The sequence below is a fragment of the Phyllobates terribilis genome, unplaced genomic scaffold, assembly GCF_046119375.1.
Source record: "Phyllobates terribilis strain yellow unplaced genomic scaffold, ASM4611937v1 Scaffold_1__5_contigs__length_1240528914, whole genome shotgun sequence".
Lineage (NCBI taxonomy): Eukaryota > Metazoa > Chordata > Amphibia > Anura > Dendrobatidae > Phyllobates > Phyllobates terribilis.
The window spans coordinates 846,379,206-846,399,761 of NW_027362761.1; positions in this window are offsets into that span (position 1 = coordinate 846,379,206).

Here is a 20,556-nt window from a genome sequence, read left to right on the forward strand (position 1 = left end):
AGGAGTATCAGCAGAGACTGTTGCAGAATCTTACATGTGCTTTTCCACAAAATACCAGTGGTGCACGTAGTGAATCTCACAGTTCCAACTTGCCAACCGTGGGACCGTCAAGTGTTCAGCACTCAAACCGTAACAGAACCACAGTATCTGCTGGTAACATCAATTTTGCGGAATCATTTCACCACTTTTTTAGCCCATCCTTTGCAAGGCCACAGGAGACAAGAAGTCTGACACATAGTCAACGCCTAGAGACGATGGTACAGGAGTATCTCCAAGTAAACATTGAAGCCACGACTGTGTCACTGGACCCTTGCTCTTTTTGGGCTTCCAATCTGGATAAATGGCCGGAGCTAGCCACTTACGCCTTGGAGATCTTGTCATGCCCCGCAGCCAGCGTTCTGTCTGAACGTGTGTTCAGCGCTGCTGGTGGTGTGCTGACAGATAAGCGCACGCGGCTCTCCACTGATAATGTAGACAGACTCACGTTCATAAAGATGAACAAATCATGGATCCGAAACGACTTTTCTACCCCTGTGTCATCCTGGGGAGAGTAAAAGCTTGATGATTGGTTAAAATCACCCTACCAAACGTTTTAAGCTTTCAAATTACTAATCATGTTTATCTGTATCTTGACTGGAAAATAATTTGGGCTTTGTAGCAGTGTGCAGCACTGATCCTATTAGGCCATCTATAATAAGCTCCACCAGATTTAAAATTAAAAATAATTTTTAGCTGCATCTAGCCCGGAAAATAATTTTGGGGCTCCGAGATGCGCAAGACACATAAGTGCCTTCTTGCTGCACTACCTGCAGCATGACCCTCATATTGTCAGAATTCGAAGTAATCATGACTACTGGGTTGCCACACTCTTAGATCCCCCAAACTTTTCGATCAACCTTTTCATTTTAATAAAGACCAAAAAAATGGTCATTTTTGAAATTATAAGCATTAGCAGGTTGTTAGAAACTGAAATCAAACAGTTTTCAACTCAAAACTTTATTCTAGGTGATGTTACATTTTCACATAGGACCCCTTGTTCGAAAGGAGCTTCTGAACTCTCTCGTCCATTGAATTTGTCAGGTTTTGGATGGTTTCTGCTTCAATTGTTTTGCATGAGGACAGAATACCCTCCCAGAGCTGTTGCTTAGATGTGAACTGCCTCCCGCCATCATAGACACTCCTTTTAATGATGCTCCAAAGGTTCTGAATGGGGTAGAGGTCAGGGGAGCATGGGGGTCACACCATAAGTTTGTCCCCTTTTATGCCCATATCAGCCAGAGATGCAGATGTTTTATGTGCAGCATGAGATGGTGCATTATCATGCAGAAAAATGATCTTGCTGTGAAATACACGGTTCTTCTTCTTGAACCATGGCAGGAAGTGCTGTTTGAGAAAATCCACATACATTATGGAGTTCATCTTTAGCGCCTTCAGGGATCCTAAAGGGGCCGACAATCTCTCTCCCCATGATTCCAGCCCAAAACATTACTCCACCTCCTCCTTGTTGGCGCTGTAGCCGTGTTTGCGTGGGGTGTCCATCAACCAGCCATCCTCCACTCCATCCATCTGGACCATCGAGCGCTGCACGGCACTCATCCGTGAACAAAACAGTTTTGAAATCAGTCTTCATGTAATGTTTGGCCCACTGGAGCCGTTTCTGCTTGTGTGAAGTGGATAGAGGAGGTCGACAGGATGGCGTATGCACAGCTGCAAACCTCTGAAGGACCCTGCATCTTGTTGTTCGGGGGACGTTGGAGGCACAAGCAGCTTCAAAAACTTGTCTGCTGCTATGACAAGGCTTTTTTGCCGCTGCTCTTTCAACCTGACGTAATTGCCTGTAGGAAAGAGTCCTCAATTTGCCCTTATCAGCACGCACACGTAGGTACTGTGAATCAGCTACATACTTCTTGATTGCCAAGACACTTCATCCTGATCATCGCACAATGTTGATTGTAGTCATGCCTTGACCTAAACACTCCACAATTTGTTGCTTCTCAGCAGCCGACACATCCTTTTTCTTTCCCATTTTGGCAGAAAATGTAGGCTGCTTAATAATGTGAGAGAGCCTTCTTAAGTAGTCTTGCCTTTCATTGGACACACCTGCCAAACTAATTAGCACAGGTGTCTGCAATTGCTTACAGTGATATAAAGAGCCCTGACACACATCACCATCAATGAGTTTAACTGACAACAAACAAATTCTTCCCTTATCACTCCTAAACACTTTTTGCATAATAATTTGGAACGCGGTGTACATGTGCTTCTCCACAAAACACCAGCGGTTCACGTAGTGAATCTTACAGTTCTAACTTGCCAACCGTGGTCTGTATGGAATTGTTCAATAAAGGGCCCAAAATTAAGATAACATAGATGGGAGAGGTCTCTATGAATAGGAATTCCTAAGTATTTGATACCCTGTGAGGGCCAGGCAAAGGGAAAGTTGGACTGGATGGAATCCTATATGGATTTGGGGAGGGAGACATCGAGGGCCTCAGACTTCGCTGCATTGATTTTAAAATTTGACCATGTAACAAAGTGATCTATTTCAGCCATAACAGCATGGATGGATATATGTGATTGAGTGATATATACTAGGACATCATCAGCAAATAGAGAGCACTTGTACTCGGTGCCTCCCACCTCAATCCACCTAATATTGGGGTTATGGCGAATTGATGAGAGCAGGTGCTCCGTCACTAGGATGTATAAGAGAGGGGACAGAGGACATCCCTGCCTTGTCCCATTGGTGATTGTGAAAGGTGATGAAAATGTTCTGATGCACCCCCTGGGCCTTGGGACACCCGGAGCCGGACCCTTTTTGGTGGATGCTGGTGGTTGTAGTCTTCGTGGCGGCGACCCGGTTCCGTGGCTCAGGGCGGTCAAACCAGTGGCGGAACTATTTATGTGGTTTTGATGTTTAAATGTCCGACTACGCCACCCGTGGATTGCGGTCAGAGTGAACCGCCGCTACAGGGCAGACCGCTGAGGCTGGTGTTGTGGGTGCAGCAGAGCGTAGCATAACTCCCCACGGGAGGATTATAGCCTCAGGGCAGTGTATGCGGAGGATGGGGGTGATGGTGCAGGGCAGCAGCAGTAACGACACGGAGTCAGTGATGCAGTCCAGGGCCTTTACTCACAGTTCTTATTATCCAGACCACGTCTGCAGGTAACGGCTGCCCACGTCGTACTGTGCTCACCAGGTGAGGGGCTCAGACAACTCCCAGATAACTTTGGAGCACTTCACAGGACCCCCTTTGTGTGTCCTTTGTCTGGCCTTTCTTAGCAACACTTTTGTCCGGCTGCCTCGGGCCTCCTCTTGGTAAACTTGGCGCCAGTTTCCCTGACCCTATGTGGTGCCTTCCTAGCGGGTGTAGCGAGGGGCTGCGCCACATAAAATGTCAGAGCCTCCGGTTTCTAGCTGAGGGTCGTTTCCTGCCTTCACTAGTTCGGGGACCGGTCTCCCCCTTTGGCCTGACCCCTCCACGCAGGTGGATTCGGGCGTGCGGTGGCGACTCGCCCGTCCGCACCCCTGGGATCCCTTCATTCCTCGTTCCTGGAGCCTTCTCCGCTCCTCTTCCTTCCTTCTCCCTCTTCCAGGCCTGGGCCTCTGTTACTAGGCCCGCCTCCGGAGCAGAGCTCATGCAGAGCCCCTGCTCCCTGCCACTTCTGCTCAGACTTCTCTGCACTGAACTAAGATGGTGCCCACCTTTTATACTCCCTTCTCAATGCACCCAGGAACTGCTTCCTCCCTGCTCCTGCACTACAGGGTTCCCCTTCCTCAGTGTTCCCTCCCCCCACTCCAGCCAGGGACAGGGACTGTCGTGCCCATCTCAGGGGCATATTGGTCGCCCTGCCCCACGGCAATGTGGTGTAATGCATGCAGGTGTCGGTCCTGATCCACACTCCATCCTTAACTGAGAGTGAGATATCACACCTCTGGGTGAGGTGCAATACGTCTGTAGCAACCGAGCCCTCAGGGTGCTACAGTTCCATTTATCTTCAGCCTAGGTGACGTATTGCGATACAGGGCCATGATTTTGGCTATAAAAGGGTCCCCTAGACCCCTACCCCAAGCTTTTTAAGAGAATCATATATGGCGTGCCAGGAGACTCTATGGAATGCTTTCTCAGCATCCAACGAGAGTATCTAATTACAAATTTTTAACTGCATCTAGCCCAGGAAATACTTTGTGCCTAGTAGCAGTGTCTGCTAGTCAGCGGATTATCCCGGCTGTTAAGCAAGCTACACCACCTGTAGTTTAGACACTTAATTTTTTCAAAGGAAATGCTTCGGGACCATGGGATACTCAGTGAAGAGCATCAGGAGGCACCCCAAGGCATAGGGGCTGGGACTGGCAGTAGGATGCCTTGCGGTGGACAGCCGAGCTCGATCCTTATAAAAGCTTTTTAACTGCAGCAGCTTTAGTGGACGCTACTGGAGCTGGAATTACCGCGGCTGCTGGCATGAGACTTGCCCTCCAATAGATCCTTGTAAATGGATTTAAAGTGTATTCATTCAAATTAGAGAGACAATTTAAATTAAAAAGCTTAGAGCTGCCTCCACCACAGGGGGGCTCGCTCGACCCACCAGCGGACAGGCACCAGTATTGGGAGAGGGGGGCTGGCCATCAGGGTTCACCGCGGCTCTGGCACAAACCCGGCGACACGGAGGTGGCACGGGCAGGAGCGGACTGGCCGTGTCGGCTTCTCACTTTTTGGATTTTAGAAGGGCATGACATGCCTATATCTGTGTCTCCCCCTCCTTTTACTCCTCCACCTCTTTTATTTTCGCATGACTATATGTACTTGTCACTTTTCCATGTGTTAGTTGTGTCTTCTGAGCAGTTTGTCAGCTTTTGGACACCTTTGAAGGTGTTTTCTATGTGTTTCTATGTTTTTTTGTTTGCCTGACATTGGTTTTAACGGTGTTCGAAGGTGTTCGACGAACAGTTCGACGAACAGTTCGGCGAACACACGGGTGTTCGACGAACCGAACCGAACTCGAACACTACGGGGGTGGCTCAACACTACTGGTAACGCTAGGCTCGTCACAGTCTATCCCGGAAACAGGCAGAGTAGGGAGAGGTGCTGCTGTGTGAGGGACAGAATTGGCAGTGTAAGAGTTAAATATAGGTAGGGGTACTCCAGGAGGATATATATCCATCTGAATAAACAATCTTTCTGAGGACTAATCCAGCTGCATATATTCAGTGGTGATAGCAGGAGTTAGGCAGGTAGGCGTTTGTGGCAGTGTATACAGCACAAGAGGGACCCTCTTGTGCACGTTCTGTTTGCTCCTTTCTGTTTCAGATATCTGCAGACATAGCCCCAGATATCAGGGGCCAGGGCTAATTTTTTTTTATCTTAATCCTGATTATTTGCTTAAAAAGCAATCCAGAGTACACAATTTTACTGCTCTATTTGCTTGTTAGCAGAATACAGCCATATTTTTTTTTATTTTATTCGCATTACTGTATTGTGGAAGCAGAGAAACTTTTTTCAATGATCAGACATGATCCCATATGACTCAGGTAAAAATACAGAAATTTTGTGAAGTGTGCCAAAGGTTCCACTGAATTTAAAGTCAGCCAGCTGTGTTTTGTTGAACCAACAGACACTTGGTCGCTAACAAATACCATACTATTAGGGGACTGCCTAAAACTATGGCCATCAGACAATATCATATATGACTGCCCTAATAATCCAGCAATTTTTGTGAGCGTGTCAAATATTACGCTCTATTTAAAGTATTGCAGTTATGGGTTCAAACCTATTCACAGTTGGAAGCTGCCAAAAAGCATATTTGTGAACAATGTTGTCAGAGAATCATGCCACTTTTACAGACTGACTATAAAAAAAATACAAAAAACATTCTTTTCACTTGTGTATAAGGCCAAAGAAATAATAATAAAAGAAAAAGTTATGGACTGTGGAAGACATTTATGCGACCAGAAGGAACACTCCTCTGGAGCTAATGATACCACCTAGCACCTGTCCCTATTGTAAATGCATCCAACAGCGTTATCGATATGGAATAGAATAGATTTAACCCTCCGTCACATACAATAGGCCTGACAGGCACATCTCTTTTACTTTCATTTCTCCTTCCTCACCAGATTGTGAGGAAATCCCCTCCCTCCAGGTAGTCTCCTGTCTCTAGCAGCTCTGTGAAACCTCATACCACAGTTGGATTGCAGAGCTTCAGGAGGACAGATATAACTGCGCTAATCTCTCAGGCTCATTGTAGGTGAACACGTCACACTCAATAAGGTTGGTATTTTATGTTTTTATTCATCACAATTGTTTATTTGGCTTGTTTTTTGAATGTCTAGCACAAAGTGTGAGGATATTTCATAGAAATAAAGCAGATTTAAAAAGAAAGTGTGATGCTCAGGCATATACAGTAGTTCCCTAACACATATTCCTTCTCTTGCTTTAGATTATCTGCTGAAATGGAGAGGAAAATGTACAATTTATCAAAAAACCTTTATGTTGAGGAAGTAACAAACATGCTGTTAGATGATGCAGACCCCAGACTGAATGAGAATTTAAGAGAGGAAAGTGAGATTGATTCTCATGATGAGGTGGAAGTATGTGAAGTGGATTCTGAAACAGAGCAAGATGGTGACAGTGATGAGGATGAAGATGTAGAATCTTATTATATGGGAAAAGATAAAAAAGAACAATGGAACAAGAAGCCACTCCAAAAAAAACGTAGGGAACCTCAAAACATTATTACTCACCTTCCTGCAGTTATAGGAACTGCAACTAATGCAAAAACTGCAGTTGAATGCTGGAATAGTTTATTCACAGATGACATTCTGGACTCTATTGTCACATATACCAGACAATATATAGACATTATAAAGGACAAGTTCATCTGCAACAGAACCATCAAGGCCACAGATGAAATTGAACTGCGTGCTTTTTTTGGATTATTATACCTTGCAGGAGCTTATAGGGCAAATAGACAAAGTTTGGAGGAACTTTGGAGTAAAGATGGGGATGGAGTTGAAAAATTTGGCCTTGTTATGTCCATAAACAGATTCAAGCTTCTAATTCGTTGCCTTCGGTTTGACGACAGAACTACCCATAAAACACATGACCGACTTGCTCCAATTCGTGATATATTCCAAAAATTTGTTGAAAACTGTAAAAAAAGCTATTGCCCTGGGGAGAATCTCACTATTGACGAAATGCTCCCCGGTTTTCGTGGTAGATGTGCCTTTCGTCAATATATTCCATCAAAGCCTAACAAATATGGAATAAAAATGTATGCCCTTGTTGATGCCAGTAAGACCTACACTTACAACTTGGAAGTTTATGCGGGAAAACAACCAGAAGGTCCTTACTGTGTCAGCAACAAACCCAGTGATGTTGTAGAAAGACTGGCTGAGCCCTTATTTGGATCGGGTCGCAATATAACAGCTGACAATTGGTTTTCAAATTGTGATCTGATTGATTATCTGAAAATGCAGAAGCTTTCATATGTCGGAACTGTAAGAAAAAATAAAAAAGAATTGCCTACACAGTTTGTAAGTGTGAAAGGGAGACAACAGTACAGCAGTATGTTTGCATTCCATAATGGAAAGGTTTTGGTTTCCTATGTACCACAAGCAAAAAAAATTGTACTTCTTCTATCAACACTTCATGATGATGATGCCATCGATCCTGGGACTGAGGCACAAAAAACCCCCGAGATAATTACATTTTATAATGCAACCAAAGGGGGTGTTGATACAGCTGATCAGATGTGCTCAACTTTCAACGTCAGCAGAAACACCAAACGCTGGCCAATGGTCATATTTTTTGCTATGTTGAATTTGGGTGGTATAAATTCACAAGTCATTTACCTTGAAAACAAGCTTGAACCATTTTGTAGACGATTCTATCTGAAAAAATTGGCCCATGAACTAGTGCTTGGAGAGCTACGCAGGAGAAGTATGAAAACAATCGGTATCCCCTCTCGCCTTCAAGTTCAGCTCAAAAGATTCCGCCCAGAAGATGATAGTGAAAATTCACCACCTGCACCACCTCCCAAAAGAAGGAGATGTACCACCTGCACCACGGAAAGCGGAATCAGAAGGCTTTCTAATTATGAATGTCACAAATGTCATAATGCAATCTGCGTGACACATGCAAAAATGATGTGTAATTCTTGCTCTTTGCTCTGCAAGTGTAATTTTTCTGGGGAAACTTCAGGATCTAATTCTGATTGAATATGTGTTTATTAGTACTTAAGGTACCTTAAAATTAAGTTTGTTTCCATAAATTTTCTTTGCAGAGTTTTTGGACAGAGTCGAACTGGGGAATAATTGGCGGGAGTTTTGAAATGTTTGTATTTCAGAGTTATTAGTTTTATGTTAAGTAAATGTTTTTTTTTTGCACCTGATTATGTGTAGTCTCTTTTATTACATCCCTATGAAGGTCACTGATCAATTGTAGAGCACTGAAATTGCAAACATTAGATATTATAGGTATTTTTCTAGACTGCGCCTGACAGTCACATTGTATGTGAACTCGTTAGAACCGATATTGCATGTGACGGAGGGTTAAACATTTTTGGGTAGCACGCAGTATAAGGCAATAATACCTGGCTTGATCAGTGTAATTCGCTCTCCATACTGCGATACCTCACCCGTAAACGAATTTCAGCTAAGACAGTTAATATTCTAGAATATAGAATCTATTTGAATTGTCCTTCCCATTATTAAGGAGTGGGTCTCCTATACTGTTATTGCATATGCAGCAATTTCAAGGGCTGCCAAAAATTAGGATTAACTCCAATACACATTTGAAGAAACGTAAAAAAAAATAAAAACACAGTAGGATCTTTAGTATAAAAACCAGACTCACCAATGTAACCTCAATATAATTACATTATTCAGCTCCTGCACCTCCTCCTTCTGTTTGGCCTCCATCTCCGAAATTACCACATCAATCACAAGCTGGAAGCACTGCAGCAATGACTCGGCCAAGCGCCAACAGGCTGTGCTGAAGATAATATGCTCATGCTTATGTGACAAACCGCACACCGCTGCAGACTTGTTGAAAGCTATAACACAGCAGGCAGATTTGTGTCTCTCACCGCTGAACATACAGCCAGGCATGGTCATGTGTGACGATGTCCGGAACCTGGGGGTGGAGAAATGGCAGCCGGAGTGGATACAGTTTCTCTCTATGCCAGTCCTTTCACCAACCTAATGAATGTGTCTTACACTTCCGCACCCTGGTCCTCCTCCTGACTTTCTGTCCATTGTGTCTCATCATCATCCACCTCTTGCGACAGTAATTGCATTTTTCTGCCATCACCTTCAGGTGTCCATGGCTGCTGAAATATTTGGGCATCGCTATATGCGACCTACTGTTGCCGTGCTTGAAACAGGCCAGGCGAGAGGATCGAATTTATCAATGGAAAAGTGAACAGCTCTTTGGGTAAACCTGGACTATAAACTCTCCTTCAAACCACATATCCAAGCTCTTTCCACTTGCGAGCAGACAAAGCGAGAGGCCAGAATCTATAAATGGAAAGATGAACAAAACAGCTCTTTGGAGTGTCCCAGTGTGAGATTATTTGTCTCAGGGCACTCGGAATGGTGGGAGTAAGGAAGATCAGGATGAGGAATATACCGACTGTAAGTAAAAAATATCTCCCGGATCCGCACATTCCTCAACCACGAATCTGCAAAAACAGTATTGTACGCCCTCGTCATCTCCCGCCTCGACGACAGCAACCTCCTGCTCTGTGGACTCCCTTCCAACACTCTCGCACCCCTCCAATCTATCCTAAACTCTTTTACCCAACTAATCCACCTGATTCTTCGCTATTCCCTGGCCTCTCCTCTCTGTCAATCCCTTCACTGGCTCCCCGTTGCCCAGAGACTCCAGTTCAAACCTCTAACCTTGGCATGCAAAGCCATACACCACCTGTCTCCCCCATACATCTTTGACCTAGTCTCCCGGTACTTACTTGTACGCAACCTCCGATCCCCACAAGATGTCCTTCTCTACTCCCCTCTTATCTCCTCTTCCCTCAATTGCATACAAGATTTCTCCCATGAATCCCCGTACTCTGGAACTCTCTACCCAACATTTCTGACTCTCACCTACTGTTGAAACCTTCAAAAGGCACCTGAAGACCCACCGCTTCCGACAAGCATGCAACCTCACTCCACCATTCCATAGCACGGACAGCTCTCTCCTCACCTACTGTATCCTCACCCATCCCTTGAAGACTGTGCGTCCTCGTGGGCAGATTCCTCTCCTCTTCTGTACTAGTCGCTGTAACATTTTGTTCACGATTACTGTAATTGTTTTTGCGATGTATACACTTTTTCACATGTAAAGTGCGATGGAATAAATGGTGCTAAAGTAATAATAATAATGTGGTCCACTAAGACTAGACCATGTGCTTCCAGGGGTCTTCTTCATGCTGTTTCTATGTCTTTTCAGCACTGTATGGTTGTTTCTGATCATGTTTCACACACCACATGGCCAGATAACGTAGTAAAATGTTCAAATGACATTTCACCATTGAAAGCAATGCAAAAGAGCAAACATGCATCAAAAACGCTATGTGTGAAGATAGCCCAAGGTGTGGAGGAACATTTTTGTTTTTGGATATTTATTTTACCTTTTATACAAGTCATAACCCTGGAAAGGATGTTCCTTAACATATTTCCCAGGAAAATCCATTTTGATTTTATTTTTGTATGTTTTATTGTGAGTCCGTAAAAGTGGCGTAATACTCTGACAATATTGTTCACAGCGGTGACCTGGGAATCAGAGATGCTTTCAGGGGTCTTCCCCATGTTGTTCACAAGTCATTTTAGCACTGTTCCCATAGATTTTGGCAATTTCTAGGCCCCCTGTAGACCTAGGGGGGGGGGGGGCGTCGGAAAAATGCTTGAGTTTCCCATAGACTTACATTGGGCTTATTGCTTGGGTCAAGCACTTGAGCATTACAATTTGCTCAACTCAGGCAACAAGTACCCAGGCATTTTAGTGCTCGCCGATCACTAATCCTGACATTTCTTTTTAATAAATACTTATCCATGTAATATCCATTCGGGAAGATATTTTCACTATCAACACCAATAAAAGATTGTGCATAGTGATTAGAGAGCATGCTCGCCACTATTCATTACTCGCCCTAGCATCACAGTGCTCGAGATGCTCGTTACTCTGAGTATTTTTCAAATGTTCGGGCGGGAGCTCAAGTCCCCGCCCCATATGTGTGGTGCATGTTAGGCAGCCAATTAACATGCAGTGATTACGTTACAGTCACTGTAATGCCGTAGCTATGATTGTTCTGGTAATACAGTGATTGGCTTGCCGCGTAGCGTCATCCAGTCACTCGGGACCCTATGCTCATCACAGTCTACCTGTAAAAGAGGCAAGGTAGGGAGAGCTGCAGATGAGCGAGAGAGAAAATTGCCAGTTATTTTAAACAGAGATTCCACACCACAATTATTAATCTACTCAAACAGTCCTTGAAGGGGCTCATTTTGAAGAATATTAATCCTGCTGATAGCACTAGTTAGGCAGAGTTTGTGGAGACCTAGTATAGTACAGAATAAAATGCATTGCACGTTATTTCTGCTGCTGGAACTCCTATCAATAGCCCAAGATATCTGAGTAATAATATTCTTTTTGCTCTTAATCCTGTTAATTTTTGTGAAAGCAATATAATACACCATTTTTACTCCTCCATTTTCTCATTAGCAACATGCAGCCAGATTAGGTTGGTTTGAAAAGCATTGCTGTATTGTGGAAGCAGAGAAACTTGTCCATCATGTCAGGTGGTCAAGTGTTACTGCAGTTGTAATCCTGAATTTTTTTGGAAGCTGAAAAATATTATACTCTGTGAAGAAATGGCACCAGAGAGATCCCACAGAATTCCACCACTGCCACTACTTGTGAAGAAATGGCACCAGAGAGATCCCGCAGAATCCCACCGCTGCCACCACTTGTGACGGATCCACAACCCGCCACCCGCCTGACGTCACTGTTATGTCAGACGGAACACGTGATATGGATCTGCCCCTTGCACCATCCCTCTGGGATGTGTAAGGTCAGATTGGTAGAGTTCTTCACAGACACCCACTATACACATGGGTACAGGAAAGCACCGGGAGTGAGAAGAGGTGGCTCACAGTCACTGATGTAGCACCACACTCGCTCACACCCCTGACAGGCAGAGAGGTCCCTTCACTAGCCCCAGTGAAGCAGAACCTTGTTGGCCTGGTAGAGCTGCCACCGGTTTCTATTAGATATAAGCCCCCCAGTCCGTTAATGGGTTTTATATCGGGCCAGAAACCAGCCCGGTAGCATGAGGATTAGGCTGAACAATGGATGTGTGGGTTCGTGGATCGACATAAAAGAGCAATCCAAGGTTAAATTATATATTTAATTCCCATAAGGGTACACTAGACATTACACTATATACATAAGGGGTATACATACATAATGGTCAGAGATGCAAACACAATAATAATGATACAAAAGATATAAAGCAGTTATTAAGAGTCATTTACCAGTCAGATGAAAGGCCTGGCTTGTGGGGAAGGGGCTGCCACATAAGAGGCATGTGGGGCCCTCTCTCTTTGTTGCAGGAATTCTCCCACACAATGTTTCCTCGCGACCTCCCAGGGACAAAGACACTGAGCAAGCTGCTGCTGGAGCTCTTAACCCTTCTGGGTCACTCCCCCTCCAGCCTCCTGGCTGAACCTAAATCTCCATCCCTGGTCTCTCTCAGCTAAAAAACTCCAAAAACTAAAATGGGCTATACTTCCTTAAGGGACAGTCCTAGGTAGCCAGTTCTGGTGTCATTGGATCCAACCAGGCCCCTGCTATGCATAGAGACCAAGCACAGTGGCCTAGAGGCTCCCGAAAGGCTGTGCCATGTATATCCCTTTCCCCAAGTGCTGGACTGTGCTGAAAGAGAGGGTGACATTCTTCTGGTTCGGGTGTTTTGAAAAATCTATTTGATGTATCACGGATATGTATCGTATTCCCATAATTCGGTGTTGAATTATAATTGTCTGACACAAAGGACGGCATGGCTTGAGATCCACAGGGAGGGGGTCTTCCTGTGCAGCTACACAGGTGCTGTGAGGCATTTGTCACTCCATGTCTCTCAGCCTTCTCCCTTCTTCTTGCTGCTGAAGTGTCCGGTTTCAGCTTTGCATTTGTAGACCTCTATAATCCCCCGCCAAACAGGGCTCAATGACAGAAATGGGATTATATCTTGAATATTCTTCAGATATTCCATTTAAAGTGTGCCAGTTGTGCGTTCAAAACCTATTCACACTTGTTCGCTATACTGGCACTGCCCAAAAGAATAGGTCATCAGATGTGTTCAAATACTGCGTTATTAATCCTGACATTTCTTTGCAAGCTGCAAAATATTACACTCCATTTAAAGTCTGCTGCTTGTGTATCCAAAATATATCCACACTCGTTCTCTGACCAATAGCATCGCTATACTGACACTACCAAAAAGAATTGGTCATCAGACGTGATCAAATATTACTGCGGTAATAACAGTGACATTTTTTGCAAGCTGCTAAATATTAAACTCCATTTAAAATGGGCAAGGCACGTGGTAAGGGTTGGGGAAGTGGACGTGATGATGATAATGCACTCAGAGGACGAGGCCATGGGCAGGATGAAACTGTGCCTGCTGAGGGAGCACAACAAGCACCCACATCTTGTCGACCTAGCTTCCTGTCTCACTTTCTATGGGATCGCGGAACACCACTCTTGATGCCAGACCAGTGTGAAAAGTTGTTGGTTGGATAGCAGATAATGCTTCCAGTCAGTTTGCCACCACCACCCTGTCATCCACATTGTCCATTCTCAGAAGCCATGCGTCTGGACCACATATTCCTCACCCTGATCCTCCTTATTCCCTCCATGCCGCGTGTGCGGAGACAAGTGACCCCACACTTGGACACTCCGAAGAGCTATTCACATTTCCATGTATAGATTCTGCCCTCTTGCTACATCTGCTTCAAGCGGCCCAAATATTTGAGCAGCCACAGTCACACAAAGGCAATGGTGGTAAAGTGGAATTATTGTCGCAAGAGGTGGATTATGATGATGAGAAACAATTGCCAGCAAGTCAGGAGGAGGCCCAGGGTGTGACGAGGTGATGGACAATGAGGTCACTGACCCAACCTGGCAAGGTAATATGCATAGTGAGGACAGCAGCACAGGAGGGGAGGGAGGTGTAGCACCACAACAGGCATGAAGAATCAGAGGGGTGGGCACAGACACAAGGTGGGCAACTGTCCCCAAAACACCAATACAAGGGAAGTTGCCAGTTCAACTGTTAGGTCTTTTCGAGTCTGGCTCTTTTTTAAAGACTGTCCAGTTAACCCAAAAAAAGCCATTTGCCATGCCAGCATCAGCAGGGGCAGCAAAACTACCAGCCTGACCACCACAAGCATGCTCAGGCACATGAAAGCAAACCACCCCATTAGTTGGGTCAAATGCTAGGGTCCAGAGACAGTGTCTGCGGGTGACACCACTGCCTGTTCTGCTTTTGTGCATGCACGCCAATCCCCTGTCCTTGATGCAGGCAAACATGCCTCCAACCCTTCACCTGTTGTTTCAAACTTGCAACCATCATTGTTAGCAACCACATCCACATCATTGTCCCAGCGCAGCGTTCAGTTGTCCTTACCCCAGTCCTTGGAACACAAGCGCAAATACGCAGCCACACAACCACAGGCCACAACACTAAAATGCCACATTTCTTGACTGCTTGCACTGGAAATGTTGCCTTTTAGGCTTGTGGAGACGGAAGCTTTCTGAAACCTCATGGCGGCTGTCCCTCAATCCCGCCACTATTTATTCCAGTGTGCCGTCCCCGCTTTATACAAGCACATGTCCGAGAACATTATCCGTGCCCTCACCAATGCAGTTACTAGGAAGTTACACCTTACCCCGGACATGTGGACAAGTGTTTGTGGCCTGGGACGGTACATTTCACTGACGGCACACTGGGTTAATATTGTGTAAGCCGGGACCCAGTCAGACCCTGGGATGGAACACGTCCTCTCGATGCAGAGGATTGTGAACCCTGGGTCAATCTGCATTGCCCCCACATTCTACAGCTCCTGCACCTTGTCCTTCTCTTCAGCCTCCATCTCGAAAATGACCACATTAGTCCGAAGCTGGAAGCACTTAAGCACTGCCTCGACCAAGAAGCAACAGGCTGTGCTTAAGCTAATATGCTTAGGCAACAAACCGCACACTACTACAGAGTTGTTGAAAGCTGTAACAGAGCAGGCAGATCTTTGGCTCTCACAGCTGAACTACAGCCAGGCATGGTCGTGTGCGACAATGGCCGGAACCTGGTGGCAGCTCTGAAGATTGGTAACCTCGCACACATACCATGCCTGACCCATGTGCTCAATTTAGTGGTTCAGCGGTTTCTCAAAACCTACCCAGATCTGCCTGAGCTGCTTATCAGCTACAGCTTCCGCTGCTCTGGCAGTGCTTCAGCAGCATTTGCAGCTTCCAGCTCACCGACTGGTGTGCGATGTCACCACACATTAGAACTCAATGTTGCATATATTTAGAAGGTTTTGTTTGCAGCAGAGGGCAGTTGTTGAGTACTAGCATCAACATGCCTGTCGGTATTCAGGTCAGGTCATAAGAGCTGATGAGTGGGCATGGATGTCTGACATCTGTGCCATCCTCCAAAACTTTGACGACTCCACCAACATGGTAAGCAGCGATGATGCCATAATTAGTGTCACCATCCCGCTTCTCTGTTTACTGAAACACTCTCTGCTTACAATTAAAGAGACATTGCAGGCAGAGAACGATGGGATGGAGCAAGGAATTATACAGGGTGATGCTACACTGCCCTGCATCATCTCATTTCAACGCAGATTGGGTAATAATGAGGATTAGGATCAGGAGAAGGAGGAGGAAGAACAGGAGCTGGTTTCCGGGGCTACATATGGTACTACCCACACTACATTCATACAGTCTGTTCAGCGTGGATGGCCTGAAAAGTGGGAGGATGAGGAGGAGGACCAGGAGGTGGATGAAGAGGAGAACATTGACAGTTGTGCTCTTAGTGGAGACAGGGATTTCTTGGCTGTTGGCAGTCTGGCACATATGACTGAGTTTAAATTCCACTGCCTTTCCCTTGACCCTCACGTTGTACGCATTTTGGGCAACAGTATTTACTAGTTTGTGACACTTTTAGATTTGAGCTACAAGGAGAACTTTCTATCTCTCTTTCTCATGGTGGACATGTCTATTAAAATGTTACAAAACCAGAAGGCCCTTGTTGAAGAATTATTTTAAAAAAATCTCAGCTGACAACACTGGCGGAAGCGGTCACAATTCCTTGGACAACCAAGGTGTACAGGCGAGGGAGATATAAACCAAATGCAGCAAAGGCAGGGGAACACTGTTAAAGGTCTGGGACAGTTTTCTCAGACCCTCCCTGCGCCCAAGCCCTGATGCGTGGGGTACTCTGACAAAGACGGAAAAGTTTTGGAAGATGCTGAAGGAGTACCTTGCTGACCTTACACCTATTGGGTATCCAAGCTGGACTCATGGCATGTACTGTCTCTCTACGCCTTGAAAGTCCTGGCCTGCCCTGCCACTAATGTTTTGCCACAGCAGGTTTTTAGTGCCGCCAAGGGTTTTTATACCTGATAGGCGCATCCGCCCGTCAACTGAAAATGCTAACAGGCTGATTCTTATCAAAATAAACAAGGGCTGGATTGGGCCAGACTTCTCGACACAACCGGATGATAGCAGCGAAACATCAAAATAAAACAATGGATTTGAGTTTGAGGGTCTATTCCCATGCACCCCTTCACACCCAGACATGGGTATAGGCTTCAGGATTTTGTCTATTTTATGTTGTCCTCCTCCTTCTCCTTCACCCACATAATTTTTTTAAGGGTGTTTATGATGCTCGTAGGAACTATTTTTTAGTGCCTTACCTCTAACATTCTGTATAATACACTGCTCAAAAAAATAAAGGGAACACTTAAACAACAGAATATAACTCCAAGTCCATCAAACTTCTGTGAAATCAAACTGATCACTTTGGAAGCAACACTGATTGACAAGCAATTTCACATGCTGTTGTGCTAATGGAATAGACAATAGATGGAAAATATTGTCAATTATCAAGACACACTCAATAAATAAGTGGTTCTGCAGGTGGGGACCACACACCACATCTCAGTACCAATGCTTTCTGGCTGATGTTTTGGTCACTTTTGAATGTTGGTTGTGCTTTCACACTCGTGGTAGCATGAGACGGACTCTCCAACCCACCGAAGTTGCTCATGTAGTGCACCTCATCCAGGATGGCACATCAATGTGAGCTGTGGCAAAAAGGTTTGCTGTGTGTCAGCGTAGTGTCCAGAGGCTGGAGGCGCTGCCAGGAGACAGGCGAGTACACCAGGAGACGTGGAGGGGGCCATAGGAGGGCAACAACCTTTGTGCAAGGAGGAACAGGAGAAGCACTGCCAGAGCCCTGCAAAATGACCTCCAGCAGGCTACAAATTTGCATGTGTCTGCACAAACGGTTAGAAACCGACTCCATAAGGGTGGTATGAGGGCCCGAAGTCCACAGATGGGGGTGGTGCTCACAACCCAACACCGTGCAGGATGCTTGGCATTTGCCACAGAACACCAGGATTGGCAAAGTCGCCACTGGCATCCTGTGCTCTTCACAGATGAAAGCAGGTTCACACTGAGCACATGAGACAGACGTGACAGAGTCTGGAGATGCCGTGGAGAGAGATCTGCTGCCTGCAGCATCCTTCATCATGACCGGTTTGGCAGTTGGTCAGTAATGGTGTGGGGTGGCATTTCTTTGGAGGGCCGCACAGCCCTCCATGTGCTTGCCAGAGGTAGCCTGACTGCCTTTAGGTACCGAGATGAGATCCTCAGACCCCTTGTGAGACCATATGCTGGTGCGGTTGGCCCTGGGTTCCTCCTAATGCAGGACAATGCCAGACCTCATGTGGCTGGTGTGTGTCAGCAGTTCCTGCAAGATGAAGGCATTGAAGCTATGGTCTGGCCTGCCAATTCCCCAGACCTGAATCTGATTGAGCACATCTGGGACATCATGTCTCACTCCATCCACCAATGTCACGTTGCACCACAGACTGTCCAGGAGTTGGCAGACGCTTTAGTCCAGGTCTGGGAGAAGATCCCACAGGAGATCATCCGCATCCTCATCAGGAGAATGCCCAGGCATTTTAGGGAGGCCACACACAATACTGAGCCTCATTTGGACTTGTCTTAAGGACATTACATCAAAGTTGCATCGGCCTGTAGTGTGTTTTTCCACTTTAATTTTGGGGGTGACTCCAAATCCAGGCCTCAATTGGTTAATAAATTTGATTTTGCATTGATGATTTTTGTGTGATTGTGTTGTCAGCACATTCAACTTTGTACAGAACAAAGTATTCAATGAGAATATTTCATTCATTCAGATCTAGGATGTGTTATTTGAGTGTTCACTTTATTGTTTTGAGCAGTGTATAAATGTATACCCCCCAAGGGGTAAATGTTTTTCAGCCCATGCACTTAGTGCATGGGCATTACCAGCCTAGGAGACCCACTCCTTAATAATGAAAAAAAAATTTTTTCTGAGGTCCTCCCCTATGTTTCTTCAAATTGGTATTGGAGTGCGTCCTAATTTTTGGCAGCCCTTAAACTTGCTGCGCACTAACAGTATAGGAGACCCACTCCTAAATAATGGAAAGGTCAATTCAAATCGATTCTATATTCTTTAATATTAACTGCTATCTCAAATTTGTGTAAGGTTGAGCTATCGCTCTATGGATAGCTTATTACACACATCTAGACAGGGATTATTGCCTTATATTCTTGCTGCTGCAAGAAAACAAAACAAAAAATCTATTCCTTACTGATAACTCTGTTGGCTGCTTTTAGAATAGGGTCAGGTGCTAGGTATCATCAGCTGAAAATGAGTGTTCTTATTCTGGTCACATACATATCTTCCACAGTGCATAACTTGATTGATTTTTTCCATGCACTCGTTGATCGATTCATACTTTTTAATGGTAACCTGTAAATAGAAATTGATGAAAGCAGGCAGTATTGTTTGCATTCCTTCACAGTTTGGTGGTGTAACGTACCAAAAAAACTCTTCAGAGCTGGTTAAATTCTATTTTTGCATTGTACTATATTACCTCTCTCATCTGAGATTCGTGTATGGGTGACCTATAGCAGTTGGGATAGCATCTACCAGGCATCTCGTCAGAGATTATTGTATTATACTCTGTGATGAAAAAAAAGTTCTATTCCCTATTGATGACGCTGTTAGCTGTTTTTAGAATAGTGACAGATGCTAGATGGTACCATCAGCTGGATAGGAGTATTCATTCTGGTCACATACATCACTAGAACAATCCATAACTTGATAGATTTATTTCTATGCACTTGTTCACTGATTCATAATTCTTAGCGATGATCTGTAATTAGAAATTGATGAAAGCAGGCAAGGTTGCTTGTCGTTCCTTCATAGTTTGGTGGTACACCGTACCAAAAAAAAACTCTTCGGAGCAGGTTAAATTCTATTTTTTATTGTACTATATTACCTCTTTTATCTGAGATTTGCATATGCGTGATTTATAGCAGCTGGGATAGCATCTTACAGGCATCTAGTCAGGATTCATTGTATTATACTCCGTGCTGAAAAAAAAGAAATTCTATTTTATATTGAGAGCACTGTTAGCTGCTTATAGAATAGGGACAAGTGCTGGATGGTACAATCAACTGGAAAGTAGTGTTCACATTCTAGTCACATACACATCTTTCACAGTGCATAACTTGATTGATGCTTTTCATGCACTCATTGACCAATTCATAATTTTTACTGCGATCTGTACTCAGAAATTAATCAAGGTTGACAGAAATGTATCATAGTTTGCAGAAATTCATCGAAGTTGGCAGAAATGTTTCAAATTTGGCAGAAATTAATCTAACTTAAAAAAAATTCTTGATTTAATGTGTCCATTTGCAGTTTCTTTGTAGCATCTGTATGTAAGAGGTAGTGGTGGGAGACTTGACGCTACTGGAGCTGGAATTACCACTTCAGAACTCTCCAGTGCTTTGTTTCCATCCATTTCTGGGTGCTTCTTGAATTATGTTTGGTGCCATTGTCCTGCTGGAAGACCCATGACCTAGAATGCAAAGCCAGCTTTATGATACTGGGCACTACATTGCAAACGAAAATCCTTTGGGAATCTTCACATTTCATGATGCCTTGCACACAGTCATGGCACCTTGTGCCAGAGTCAGCAAGACAACCCCTAAATATCTTTGAACCCCCACCATATTTGACTAGAAGTACTGTATTCTTTTATTTGTAAGTCACATTCCATTTACAGTAAACAGTTGAATGATGTGCGTTACCAAAAAGCTCTATTTTGGTCTCATCTGTCCCAAAGATGCCTGCTGGCTCTCTAAAAATAGTGGAGGCTGCCTGCATTCACTCCATAAATTGTGAGGGCTGCCTGCTGAACATCCAAATTTC